This window comes from Macaca thibetana, chromosome 6 (genome assembly GCF_024542745.1).
Source record: "Macaca thibetana thibetana isolate TM-01 chromosome 6, ASM2454274v1, whole genome shotgun sequence".
In the NCBI taxonomy this organism is placed as follows: domain Eukaryota; kingdom Metazoa; phylum Chordata; class Mammalia; order Primates; family Cercopithecidae; genus Macaca; species Macaca thibetana.
The window spans coordinates 29,893,312-29,906,927 of NC_065583.1; the positions used below are offsets into that span (position 1 = coordinate 29,893,312).

At 45.6% G+C, this 13,616-nt stretch overlaps 1 pseudogene; it reads left to right on the forward strand.

The window, feature by feature from the left end:
• The first annotated feature begins 8,493 nt into the window (after positions 1–8,493).
• On the forward strand, positions 8,494–8,565 carry LOC126957838 (uncharacterized; annotated as a pseudogene).
• Positions 8,566–13,616: the final 5,051 nt, after the last annotated feature.

Below are 13,616 nucleotides of genomic sequence, written 5' to 3' on the forward strand. Positions count from 1 at the left end.
AAAATTTCAGTATCTGTAAGCTAACAGATAAGGTCTTTCTTTTCAACGTAGCCACACCTCCCTCATCTCATCTAACTAAATTAAAATAATTCCTTAATTAGCCATCTGCGGTGGTGCACACCTGTAGTCCTAGCCATGGAAGACTGAGACAGGAGGATTGCTTGAGCCCAGGAGTTTGAGGTCAGCCTGGGCAATATTACAAGGCAAGGTCTCTAAAAGAAAAAATAGGAGAAAAAAGTAATTCCCTAATATCATTCAATACTCAGTCTGTGTTCAAATTTTCAGTTTTCTGAAAAATGCTTATTTAATTAGTTGCTTTGAATCAGGCTACAAAGAAGCTCATGCTTTACACTTTATTCTTTTTTTTTTTTTTTTTTTTTTTTTAATTTGAGACAGAGTTTCACTCTTGTTGCCCAGGCTGGAGTGCAATGACACGATCTCGGCTCACTGCGACCTCCGCCTCCCGGGTTCAAGGGATTCTCCTGCCTCAGCCTCCCGAGTAGCTGGGATTACAGGCACCAGCCACCACACCCAGCTAATTTTTGTATTTTTTAGTAGAGGCAGGATTTCATCATGTTGGTCAGGATGGTCTCGAACTCCTGACCTCAGGTGATCCACCCGCCTTGGCCTCCCAAAGTGCTGGGATTACAGGCTTCAGCCACCGTGCCTGGCCTACACTTTATTCTTGTGGCTCATTTTATCTATTAGAGTTCCTCCCTTCACTCCCCACCTTTTGTCATGGCATTCATTTATTGAATAAATCATGTTATTTGTCTTGCAAAATTTATCATACTTTGGTTTGGCTGATTTCATTCTTCTGTTTTTAGACACATTTCTCTATTCCTTTGTATTTCCCATAAACTGGTAGTTACACTCAGTTTAATTTCTTTTGCCATAAGTACTTACTAGGTCATGGTATACACATTTTATTACATCACAAAATGAAGAACAAGATTTCTCTTTGTCCCACTCTTAGTGATGTTAAGATTATTGAATTCGGATGTGTGGACGATCTGGCTATGATATGTGTCACCTCATTGACCGCCAGGGTGCTCTGGCTGGCTAGGCGGGTGTCCCCGTCCTTCCTCACCGCTCCATGCATGTCCCCGCTGAAGCAGAGTGCTAGGTCTGAGAGGATGACCATCCCAGACAGAGCAGGACCGGTCTTCAGTCAAGGGTGTACAAAACAGCTGCACTCCTCTGCTAGAACCTCCAAACAAGCTATCAAGATTATTGAATTGGTTCAAGTACTGTTGTCCTGGCCCATCCATTACATGGTTCCTCATCAACCTCTCATTCATTAATCATTACTTTGACCCATTACTATTAGGGGCTGCAAAATGTTGATCTTCAATTTCTAACAATGCTTTCTCAATGTTTTAAGGAAGAACTTCCCCTTGAGAAAGAAAAGTAGCTCAGAGCTGTCCCAAGAATGTGAAGTATGCAAAATTTATCAGGCTCTGAGAGACATAAGTATGAGACAGTCTTGATATCCACCCCCTTCTACTCCCCTTTTCCAGGGACAATTGTTTAAAGGCATTTTTTTCTTTCTTTCCTTCACCAAAGCTTCCAGACTAGTTGATAAATTACCTAAACTGTTACCATAAGTTGCACTATGTGACCTTCACCCATTAGCTTTATGTTCCTGGAATTTGTGGTGCAAAAGAACATTGTATAGCCAATCAATAGCTTATGTTATTTTAATGTAAATTTAATTATATAAAACACTTAATAGTTCCAAAGTTAAAACCATATAACAAAGTAATCAAAGAACTCTTGCTTTTGATCAACAACATTTTCCCTCTCCCTAAGGTAACCGTCTCTATTAATTTTTAGTTTTACCTTTCAATTGCTTCTTTTTGGGTATGTGAGCAAATGCACATGTACATGTTTCTATTTTTCTCTCCCTTGCAGTCTAAACATTGCTCTGCATTTTGGTTTTTATGGTTTGTTCACTTTTTACTAATATGCTCTGAAGCTCATTCTATAGCATTATGTAAAAATTATTCATCCCTTTTTACATTTGGTCAGAATTTAATAGCATAATTGCATTATCACTATCAATTACTTTCTCTTTATGACAACTATATCAGCCAGATTCCTGGCAGAAAACAGATGGCACTTTCAAAATGGGTAATCTGAGAATTTCATCAAGGGACTATTTATAAAGATGTAGGCCCCGTGTATGTAAATCACAAGGACAGTGCAGTCCTCTAGGGACAGCTGCAGCAAGGTGCCTGAGGGGTAAGGGAGAGTGGGTACTAGAACCAGAGAGAGGGCCAAGGAACAGGAGCTCAGCCCTTGGGTTGAAGAACACAGCTAGTCTGCTGTGATCCTCTAGTGAAGGGGGTGGGGAAAGAAAGCTTCTAACTTCGCTCTTGTTTCTCCCTCTTCCCAATCTCCTACTAACGCTCCCCACTAGCCAATCCCAGATGGAAACAGAGGCCATGGGTGTGGGCCATAAGGTCAGCCCCTCTGCCCTAGAGCAGATGAGGAGGGGCAGAGAGTGGATCTGAGAGGATAAGGTGGACACACCTGGCAAATTATACTCTTTTTTCAGTATTGTGATGTAAAGTTTTAAGTTAAATTTATTTAGATTTTTTTTTTTTAAAGTTGAAATAAAGTAAATAATTCTGTAGGTGTTATGAGGATATGGCAACAAAGGTGAAGATGGTACCCGATGACTGAAGTCTCAGAAGTCCTGCTCTGGACCACTACTCCTTGTGTTTTAGATATTGGCTTCCCCTCCCTCCTGCCTCCTCCCTGGCTGCCTTTCCCGTGGCCCTCTGAGAGCCTCTGAGAAACATTAGGGAAATTATATATATATATATATTTTTTTTTTTTGAGACGGAGTCTCGCTCTGTCGCCCAGGCTGGAGTGCAGTGGCCGGATCTCAGCTCACTGCAAGCTCCGCCTCCCGGGTTTACGCCATTCTCCTGCCTCAGCCTCCCTAGCAGCTGGGACTGCAGGCGCCCACCACCTCGCCCGGCTAGTTTTTTGTGTTTTTAGTAGAGACGGGGGTTTCACAGTGTTAGCCAGGATAGTCTCGATTTCCTGACCTCCTGATCCGCCCGTCTCGGCCTCCCAAAGTGCTGGGATTACAGGCTTGAGCCACCGCGCCCGGCCGGAAATGATATTTTTAATTGGAAAGCAGAGGAGAGGCCCAGAAGAGTCCCTGGGTGAAGAGGTTGGCGAGCCTCTGAAATGGATCTATACACTCCTGGGCATCCCACAGCACTGGGCCCCACCCAGACCCACTCCCGTGGCTGCCCTCCCATGAGCACGAGGTGGCTTTCTTGTTTTTTGGCCAGCTAAGCAGCTGAGGGAAGCTGGATGCTGCCTGTCTTTGGGGCCAAAACTCTGGGCTGGAAACTGAAAAGGACCTTAAGGGGTAGAAAGTCCCAGGCCTGGATTCAGTCCAAGCTGCACTTGGCCCTCATAAGCCAGTCATAGCCTGAGGGGCTAAGAATGATCTCAGAGAGCCAAGCGCAGTGGCTCATGCCTGTAATCCCAGCACTTTGGGATGCTGAGGCGGGTGGATCACGAGGTCAGGAGTTCAAGATCAGCCTGGTCAACATGGTGAAACCCTGTCTCCACTAAAAATACAACAACAACAACAACAAAAAAGTTAGCTGAGCATGGTGGCGCTCGCCTGTAGTCCTGGCTACTTGGGAGGCTGAGGCAGGAGAATCGCTTGAACCCAGGAGGTGGAGGTTTTGGTGAGCCAAGATCGTGCCACTGGACTCCAGCCTGGGTGACAGAGCGAGACTCTGTCTGAGAGAAAAAAAAAGAAATTGTCTTGTGTGTTTATTTATGGGCCTATTTTCTTACTGCCTTCTCCCCAGAATGTAAGTGCCATGAAAGCAGGGACCTAGTCTGTCTTTGCCACCACTGTAGCCCTTGTGCCTCACACAATGCCTACATTTGTTTCACAGTGATGATGTTTCCATTATCAAGAACTCATCATATGAATTTTATATTTGTTTTACCATGATTTTAAAAATCAGCCTTAATAGTTACAAAACTTAGAAAGTTTAAGAAAAAACGTCACAGTTAATTTTCAAGAATTTTACTTACTCTCAAAGCGCGCTTGGATTAACAGATAACAGCTGGTGTACCTGTCCTTGCTTTTCTTGATGTTTTCTCTCTCTAGTGATTTTGCTTCTTTCACAGTCTCTCTTTGCCTTTCCCTCTATGCCTATTTTAAAAATGTAAAATGAGCTGAGTATGGTGGTTCACGCCTGTAATCCCAGCACTTTGGGGGACGGAGATGGGAGGATTGCTTGAGCCCAGGAGTTCAAGAGCAGCCTACGCAACATAGTGAGACCCCCTCCCCCGCATCTCTATAAAAGTAAAAAAATAGCTGGGCCTAGTGGCGTGCACCTGTAGTCCCAGCTACACTGGAGACTGAGGCAGGAGGATCACTTCAGCCTGGGAAGTCAAGGCTGCAGTGAGCCATGATCACACACCACAGATCTCTAGCCTGGGCGACAGAGTGAGACACTGTCTCAAAAAGATAAAAATTAAAATAAAAGTATAAAATAAGACATGATCATATTCTCATAAGAAATTAAAGTGCCTGCACAGTGGCCTGTAATCCCAGCACTTTGGGAGGTTGCAGCAAGAGGATCACTTGAGCCCAGGAGTTCAAGACCAGCCTGAGCAACATAGAGAGACTCTGTCTCTAATTTAAAAAAAAAAAAAGAAAAAAGAAAAGAAAAGAAAGAAATTCAAGATAGAAGTATAAATAAATAAATAAATATAAAAGTCCCTCCCCTTCACCTCCATTTTCACTCCAATGTATCCCTTCCCCAGAGGCTAACATTACTTCTGGTGTTTTGTGCGTGCATGGCTGACCTTGATCTCTGCTGCTAGCCTTTTTTTTTTTCTCTCTCTCTCTGACTCTGTGCATGAATTCACAGGGTCTCAGTCCCTCTAACCTTTGTTTCTTCTGTTTGTCTGTGTATCTCTTTCTCTGGCCTCTCTCAGTGTTCCTATGTCTCTTTCCCTTTCTGTCTCTGCCTCTGCCTCTCGCTCTCTCTCTTTCTTCATCTCTGTCTCATTCTATATCTGCCTCTCTTATCAGAATATAGTTTTTCATAGTTAAAAACATGACTCTCATAAAAAATGAATAAAAATGAATTAAAAATGAGCACATGTTAATGATTTATTTAACCCATTAATGAGGGAATAAGCAGGATGGTAAAGCTGGTTCAAAGATAATTCCAAAAGAGATTATACAGCTACTGCATTGAAAGAATGCTGGAAAAGGACTGCTGGGTAATATACAAAGCTGGTTAATGCCCTACAAGGCAATTGCACTGTCAGCTCTGGGGTTCTTTTTTTTTTTTTTAATGGACAGAAAGCTGCAAGTTAGCATGTAACTTCAAAGTCAGAGCCCTCATCAATAGTAAGTAGCAAGCCAAATCAAGATATATCCCCTAGAGAAGATGATCCCTGGATGGACTTGTCAGACCGTGTTCCAGTCTAACATTGAGAGGACATGCAGTCGCCCTTTTGCTTTGTTGCTAAGTTGCAGGTAAGTTTTCTTCACATTTGTTTCTGTGTCTGTCTCGTCTCTGTTTCTCTGTCTCCCACCTCTGTCTCTCTCTCTCTCTTTTTTTTTTTTTTTTTTTTTTTTTGAGACAGAGTCACTCCGTTGCCAGACTGGAGTGCAGTGGCGCAATCTTGACTCACTGCGACCTCCACCACCTGGGTTCAAGCGATTCTGCTGCCTTAGCCTCCTGAGTAGCTGGGGCTATGGGCGTGCTCCACCATGCCCAGCTAATTTTATTTTTTGTGTTTTTAGTAAAGATGGGATTTCACCATGTTGACCAGGATGGTTTCAGTCTCTTGACCTCGTGATCTGCCCACCTCCACCTCCCAAAGTGCGTGAGCCACTGCGCCCGACCATTCTTTTTTTTTTTTGAGATGGAGTCTCGCTCTTTCACCCAGGTTGGAGTACAGTGGCGTGGTCTCGGTTCACTCTGGCCCTCAGGTTAAAGTGATTCTCATGCCTTAGCCTCCCAAGTAGCTGGGATTACAGGCACGTGCCACCACGCCCAGCTAAGTTTTGTATTTTTAGTAGAGACGGGGTTTTGACATGTTGGCCTGGCTTGTCTCAAACTCCTGACCTCAGGTGATCCACCCACCTTGGCCTCCCCAAGTGCTAGGATTACAGGCATGAGCCACCATGCTTGGCCTCTGTCTCTCTCTTGATCATGGCAGACTCTCAGTGTCTGTCTCTCCCTTCCACTGTCTGATTCTGTCTGTCTTCCTTTGTCTCCTTTCTCTGTCTTGATTTAACAAACTTATGTTAATCACCTTCCCTTAGGGGTTGATCCTGAGCCAGGACCTGCACCAGGAGCTACAGGGAGAGGACAGAGCTGAATCCAACATGCCCTTGACACTCTGTTTCTTTGCAGAATTGAAAGGAAATCAAATGGAAGTTCTGAGTGCTGGGAGGAGAGGAGCTGAGGGTGTGGGGACGTGGCAGGGAAAGGGAGGGCCAGCAAGCTGCAGTGGGCTGGAGTGAGCTCCCAGCTTCGGCTGACTGGGCGGAGATGATTTCACACCACAAAAATGTCTGAATCAGGAAAATAACCTAACTTGGGATGGGGCTGGGAAGCGAGCCGTTCAGTGGGAGACGGGGGAGCTGGAGAGCTCAGCATTGGACCAGATGGGGTGGCTGGCTCTGATTTGTCCTGACCCTTGGGTCTCCCTCATTGTTCTGCGATCTTAGGAAAGGAACAATTCTTCTCCCATGGTGCAAGTGAGAGGGCAGAGTCCAGCCTCCAGAGAGACAGCAAGATAGACTTAGGGATGCAGCCCTGAAGAATCATGAAGTCTCTGCCAGCAAACTCAGGGATTTGAGTAAGGAATTCAGGGGAGGAAGAGAAGCAGGAGACAGAAAGAGGACAAAAACACTGAATTTAATGGTCAAAAGGCCTTTAAGTTACATGGCCTAGTGAGTTTCAAGCATTTTATTAGCTGCAGAATCCTTGTTTACAATTAACATAGCAAAACAACAGCTGCCTCTAAGAGGATCTGAACCCCATCATCTTGGTTCTCATCACCCACTGCCTGGAAACCATAATTTAACCCAATAGCCTCATTTTACAAGTGAGCAAAATGGCTGGGCACAGTGGCTCATGTCTGGAATCCAAGCACTTTCAGAGGCTGGGGCAGGTAGATCACTTGAGTTCAGGAGTTCGAGACCAGTCTGGCCAACATGGTGAAAACCCGTCTCTACTACAAATACAAAAATTAATGGGGTGTGGTGGCGGGTGCCTGTAATCCCAGCTACCCAGCAAGCTGAGACAGGAGACTCTCTTGAACCCGGGAGGCAGAGGTTGCAGTGAGCCAAGATCACACCATTGCACTCCAGCCAGGGCAACCAAGTGAGACTCCATCTCAAGAAAAAAAAAAAAAATGAGCAAAGTAAGGGCCACAACGAGAAAAGGATTTGCCCATATCATTTAATGATTGGGTGAGGAGCCCAGGTCTCTCAAATTCTTGTCCAGTGCTCATTTTGTTTATTTATTTATTTTTGAGACAGGATCTTGCTCTGTTGCCCAGGCTAGAGTACAGTGGCATGATCTCAGCTCACTGCAACCTCCACCTCCCAGGTTCAAGTGATTCTCACGCCTCAGCCTCTTGAGTAGCTGGGATTACAGGCATGCATCACCACATCTGCGCTAATTTTGTATTTTTCCTAGAGACGGGATTTCACCATGTTGGGCAGGCTGGTCTTGAACTCCTGACCTCAGGTGATCCCTCTGCCTTGGCCTCCCAAAGTGCTGGGATTACAGGTGTGAGCCACTGCGCCTGGTAGTTTTGTTTTCTGTTTTTGTTTTTTTTTTTTTCAAATAGGGTTTCACTTTGTTGCCCAGGCTAGAGTGCAGTGGCAGGATCACAGCTCACTGTAGCCTTGACCTCCCTGGGCTCAAGTGATCCTGCCACCTCATCCTCTTGACTAGCTGGGATCTCAGGCACACGCCATATCAGGCTAATTTTTGTATTTTTTGTACAGCCAGGCCTCCCCGTGTTGCCCAAGCTGGTCTTGAACTCCTGGGCTCAAGTAATCTGCCTGCTTTGGCCTCCCAAAGTGCTGGGATTACAGGCGTGAGCACCTGGCCTCTGGTTTTTTCTTTCAGGGAGATGCCAGGCTAATAGATGGAGTCTCTTCCTCCAGCTTCTGGGTGGACATAGGGACATAGGGACTACCAGCTGCCTGCCTGCCCAGAGTGACCAGACTGAAAGCTTCCAGCAAGCAGGCTCGAGTCTTCCGTGGCTTCTGCTTGGATCTTAGAACTCTCCCCCTTCCCACAGAGCCCTGGAGAGCTTACGATGCACTGGGTCTTTGAATAGATCACCCCTTCTCTCTAGGGTTCATTTTTTTCTCACCTGGAGAGCCAGTGGGCTGAAAATAAATCAGTGCATTCCAAAGTTTTTTTTAAATTACTGAAACCACTTTTGAAAATTAAATCTTACAAGACTATACTTTCAGGGATTATTTCTATAGTTCGTTACTACAAAAGTTTCTCTGAAATGTAAATTAAAATTTTATTAAAAATTAAAAAATAAAAACAAAGTACAAATAAAAATTTAAAAAGAAATGAAATTTTAGACAAAAGCCCAATACTTCAAACAGACAAAAGCAGTTCTGCTCTGGTTGAAGCAAGGACGGGCGAGGGGTCTGAAGATCTGCCTCCTTGGCCTTCCTTCTGTCCTCTTAAGGCTGCTGCATGGAACTCCCAGAGCTCCACAGAATGCAGTCGGAAACGGACATGGGAAATCTCGAAGAATCATGACAAGAAGCTCCTGTCTGAGGAAAGGTACAGGAGCCAGGAGTGGGGAGAGATGACATGAAGCCGCAGTGCTGGATCAGCCTCAGATGACAGTGAGGGCCGCCTTGTCTCAGGCAGTGGAGGAGAAGAGACAGGGGTCAGGGAAGAGGATGGGGCTGAGCTGCTTAGTCCAGATCGCCCTTCCTCGTCATCCATCTGCCCCAGCCCAGAGACCCCAGAGGATGGAGCCTTCAGGCTGCCTCTCGGGCTGGCTGAGTCATGCAGCATAGGCTGCCACGTCTCTGGGCTGGCGGGGCGGTCGTTATTCCTGGCCTCACAGCAGCTAAACTGAAGAAAGGTTTGGTTTGTGGGCCACGTCAAGGAATGTGTAAGAGCTGCCACGTTGTCAGGGCTGGGTTATTGGGCTTTTTCCCTCCTTCAGAGAAGATTTCCTGGCGTGTGGGGTTTCAGAAGAAAATTGATGCCTGTGTGTGAGTGTTCCCTGGACCTGGACCAGCAGCGGCAATATTACAGACACGGGGGTTGGGGAAGACTGAGCCAATCTGCTGCCGAGCTCCTCCAACCCTCCCCAGAGCAGCAGGGAGCCCTGCACCCTCAAAGTAATGGATACAGAGCCCTGGAAAAAGGCTGAGGGGCTATGAAACCAATAATACAAATCTTTAACCTTTGGAGAGTGATTGGCCACATCAACAGCCAAAGGTGTTTTCTCAGTGTGGTTTAATAAAAAGAGCAATAGGTCAAAGAGTTAGTTAGCTTGAGTCAAGTCCCAGCTCTGCTATTTATTGGCCGGGAGACCCAGGCCAAGTCACTTTACCTTTCTGAACCTTAGTTTCTTCTTCAAACGAGGGTGTTGGAGCAAATAAACATTCCCCAAAGAGTTTGTTAGGAAACAAAGTTCTGTAGAATGCATTAAACACTCATGAAGAAGAGGACTCTGTGATAGCTTTAACAGAGTTCAACAGGTTTCTTTTCAGCAGGCATTTTCAGAGCTTTTAAGGTTTCAAGCTGCCTCAGGAATATCTGCAAGGAAGGTAGTGAGTGCTGCATTTCGCAAACGCACTTCAACCCAGGGTCCCCCTATCTTTCTGGAGTATGTTATAGAACTAATATTTTGTAAAACACACTTTGGAAAATTTAAATTAGATAATCTACTTATAAGATAGCTGACATTTATGAAGTGCTTCAGACATGCAGCAGTGGGCCAAATGCATTACATATATGATCTCATTTAATCCTCACAAGCACCTCACAAGAACTTTACACTTGAGGAAGCTGAGGCTAGAGGTTAATAACATGCCTCAAGTCTTACAGAGTTGAATAACTTTGACCCAGGACCCAAACCCAGAGATCTGACTCAAAAACTAGGCCTCCTAAGCATCCTCTTATATTTACTGACTCCCTAAAATCTATGTTCACTTGAATCTTACACTGACTTTGTACCCAGGAGGGTGAAATGTTTTAATCGTGCTCATTTTACAGATAAAAACACTCAGGTTTGGAAAGGAAAAGAGAACTGCTTAAAGTCAGAGTATAAGCAGGGCCTCAGGACACAGGCCCTACTAAGGGAAGAACCCAAATCAGAATTCAAATGAGTGCTTCTTTCTCCTTGGGTGATGCGATGGTTTAAACATGTACCCCTAAAAGCATGTGTTGAAAACTTAATCCTCAATGCAACAGTGTTGGGAGGTGGGGCCTATCGGGGATGCTTAGTTCATGAGGGCTCTGCCCTTATGAGTTGATTAACATCAATTAGGGTTTGAGGTTGCAAGTTCTATCTCTTGCTCTCTTTCTCGCTCTCTCTTTGCCCTTCCACCATGGCATGATACAGCATGAAGACCTTTGCCAGATGCTAGCCCCTCAATCTTGGACTTCCCAGCTCCAGAATCATGAGCCATTAAATTTCTGTTTATTATAAATCAGCCAGTTCCAGGTATTCTGTTATAACAACATGAAAACAGACTAAGACCAGTGGGTTTGTGTCAACATGAGAAGGTACAGCCAACACATTGTTAACATTTGTCACCTCAGTGGAGAGGGAGGCTCTGTGAGAAGGGGGTGCCTTGGCAAACTCTCACCGGGACCCTGGGTGGAGGCAGTGGGTGCAGTGGAAAGAGTCTTGACTGAGTGTTAAGAGTTTGGGAGCTTTCATTTCACCCCCACCATGGCCAACTATGTCACTTTGGGCAAGTCTGTCTGTCTGCTCAAGCCCAAAATGGGCTTAGTGAATCCTGACTTTTCTACTTTGTAGACTAAATATGCCACTCAATAAGATTGGGTGATAAAAGTCCTTTGTGGGCCGGACTTGGTGGCTCATGCCTATAATCCCAGCACTTTGGGAGGCTGAGGCAGGCAGATCACTAAGTCAGGAGTTCGAGACCAGCCTGGTCTACAAGGTGAAACTCTGTCTCTACTAAAAGATACAAAAAATTAGCTGGACGTGGTGACATATACCTGTAATCCTAGCTACTCAGGAGGCTGAGGCAGGAGAATTGCTTGAACCTAGGAGGCAGAGGATGCAGTGAGCCAAGATTGTGCGACTATACTCCAGCCTGGGCGACAGAGCGAGACTCCGTCTCAAAAAAAAAAAAAAAAAGTCCTTCGTGAGCTACAAAGCGCTAAAGGAGAAACCTTCAACTGCTCAGTGGGTGTGTTGTAAGTGGGGAGGGTGCTGAGGTTAAATTTCATCTTCCTCTGTTTGGCCTTGGCCTGGTTGGTGGATGCTCTGCTTGGGGGACCCAGGGCCAGATGACAATGGGTTCTTTGTGCCCTTCAGACAATGGAAAGGCCTGCCTGGGGAAAGATACAGTAACAAGGCAACAGGCTGAGTCAGCCTCCAATGTGCTTGAACCTTCTTAGCTTGGCAGCCTTGACATTCAGCCAGCCACACAAAGAGTACATTTGAGAGTTCTGATACATAATCTTCATCCCAAAGAGGTCAGCCTGCCCAGTCCCTGCCTCTGGAGATTTGGATCAGGCCAGAGTTGGCTTCAGCCTGGGAGACAGAGGCCCCAGGCCTAGCTGTCCACACTGTAACCTTGGGCTCTTTAAACCTCAATGTTCCCAGCCACACATGGAAAATCTGGGATTGAATAGGGCTAAAGGGCCCTATCAGTTCTAAGCTTTGAAAAAATAGGAGAGATCCAATCTGAGCTCGAAGGATGAATGGGTTTGTGTTTGGGGCCAGTGGGGGAAGGGAGGCAGCCATGGCCAGAAGGGCAGAATGGGCAGTGGAGTGCATGGGGAAGCCATGGAGAGAGAGCTCTGGAGTGGAGCTACCTGTGTGCATTCCTGGCTTCTCCACCATGGGACCTTGACCAAGTGATTTAGTTCTCAGAACTTTTCTTTATTCATCCTTAAAATGGGAACGGTAATTGTACTCACCTATGGTAGACAAAATAATGTCCCTTCCAAAGATGGACATGCCCTAATCCTCAGAACCCATAAACAGGCTATCTTACATGGCAAAGGGGGCTTTGCAGATTGATTTAAGGATTTAAAGGTGGGAAGATTATCTTAGATTATTTAGGTGGGCCCAATGTAATGACAAGGGTTCTTCAAAGATGAAGGCCAGAGGGTCAAAGTCAGGATAAGATGTCAAGGCAGAAGCAGAGTTGGAGTGATGTGCTTAGAAGACAGAGTGAGGGTTCAAAAGCCAAGGAATGAAGGTGGCCTCGAGCAGCTGAAAAAGGTAAGAAAACAGGCAGGGCACGGTGGCTCACGCCTGTAATCCCAGCACTTTGGGAGGCCGAGGCGGGCAGATCACCTGAGGTCAGGAGCTTGAGACTAGCCTGACCAACATGGAGAAACCCCGTCTCTACTGAAAGTACAAAATTAGCCAGATGTGGTGGCGCATGCCTATAATCTCAGCTACTCGTGAGGCTGAGGTAGGAGAATCGCTTGAACCTGGGAGGTGGAGGTGGTGGTGAGGCAAGATCGCACCATTGCACTCCAGCCCGGGCAACAAGAGTGAAACTCTGCCTCAAAAAACAAAACAAAACAACAACAAAAAGGTAAGAAAACAGATTCTTTCATTAACAGATTAATCCTTCCTCTGGAAGGAACATAGCCCAATGACACCTTGATTTTAGGACTTCTGACCTCCAAAACTATAAGATAAGAAGTGTGTGTTGTTTTTAAGTCACCAAGTTTGTGGTAATTTACTATAGTAATGATAGAAAACAAATATTCTGCATAAGTGTTGTGTTAAATGAGATAATGGACATAGTTTTGCCCACCGTCTGCTCTGTAATATTGAATATGATTGTCTCTCTTCTCAGTTTAGTAACAATTGCTCCAATGAAACCTGGTCCCTCATGGGCCCTCAAGTTCTCCTATGTAAGTTTTGTTGAGTTTTTTTTAACCTGAAAGGCCCACTCAGGAGTTATGACCTGGAGATCTGAACTGCTGAGATCCCGATGCTGTTTTTAATGCATGGCCTTAGGAGATGTTTCTTGGCCCTGCTTTTATTTGTTTAACTTTATGCTTGGTTGCTTTCCTTCTTGCCAGAAGCCAAATCCACAGAGCCTTCCTAATCTATTTCCAGAGTTCAGACCTCTTGCTTCCTGTCCAGGTATTCCTGTTCCTGTATAGGAATAGTTTACCTGGCCTCAGTCCAGCTCCCAGAAATGGTTCATCAGGTGGTCCATAGGCTGGTCTCAGAGCTAGTGACAGAGTCTCTGGAGTCAGTGAGCAGAAAGACAAGAAGATTCTTGGTGTGGTTAAGAATCTGGTTTTTAGCCAGGGGTCAGGAGACCTGGTTTTGAGCCCCAGCCTCCCTGAGTGATAGAGGCCTCAGTTTTTCCGTAT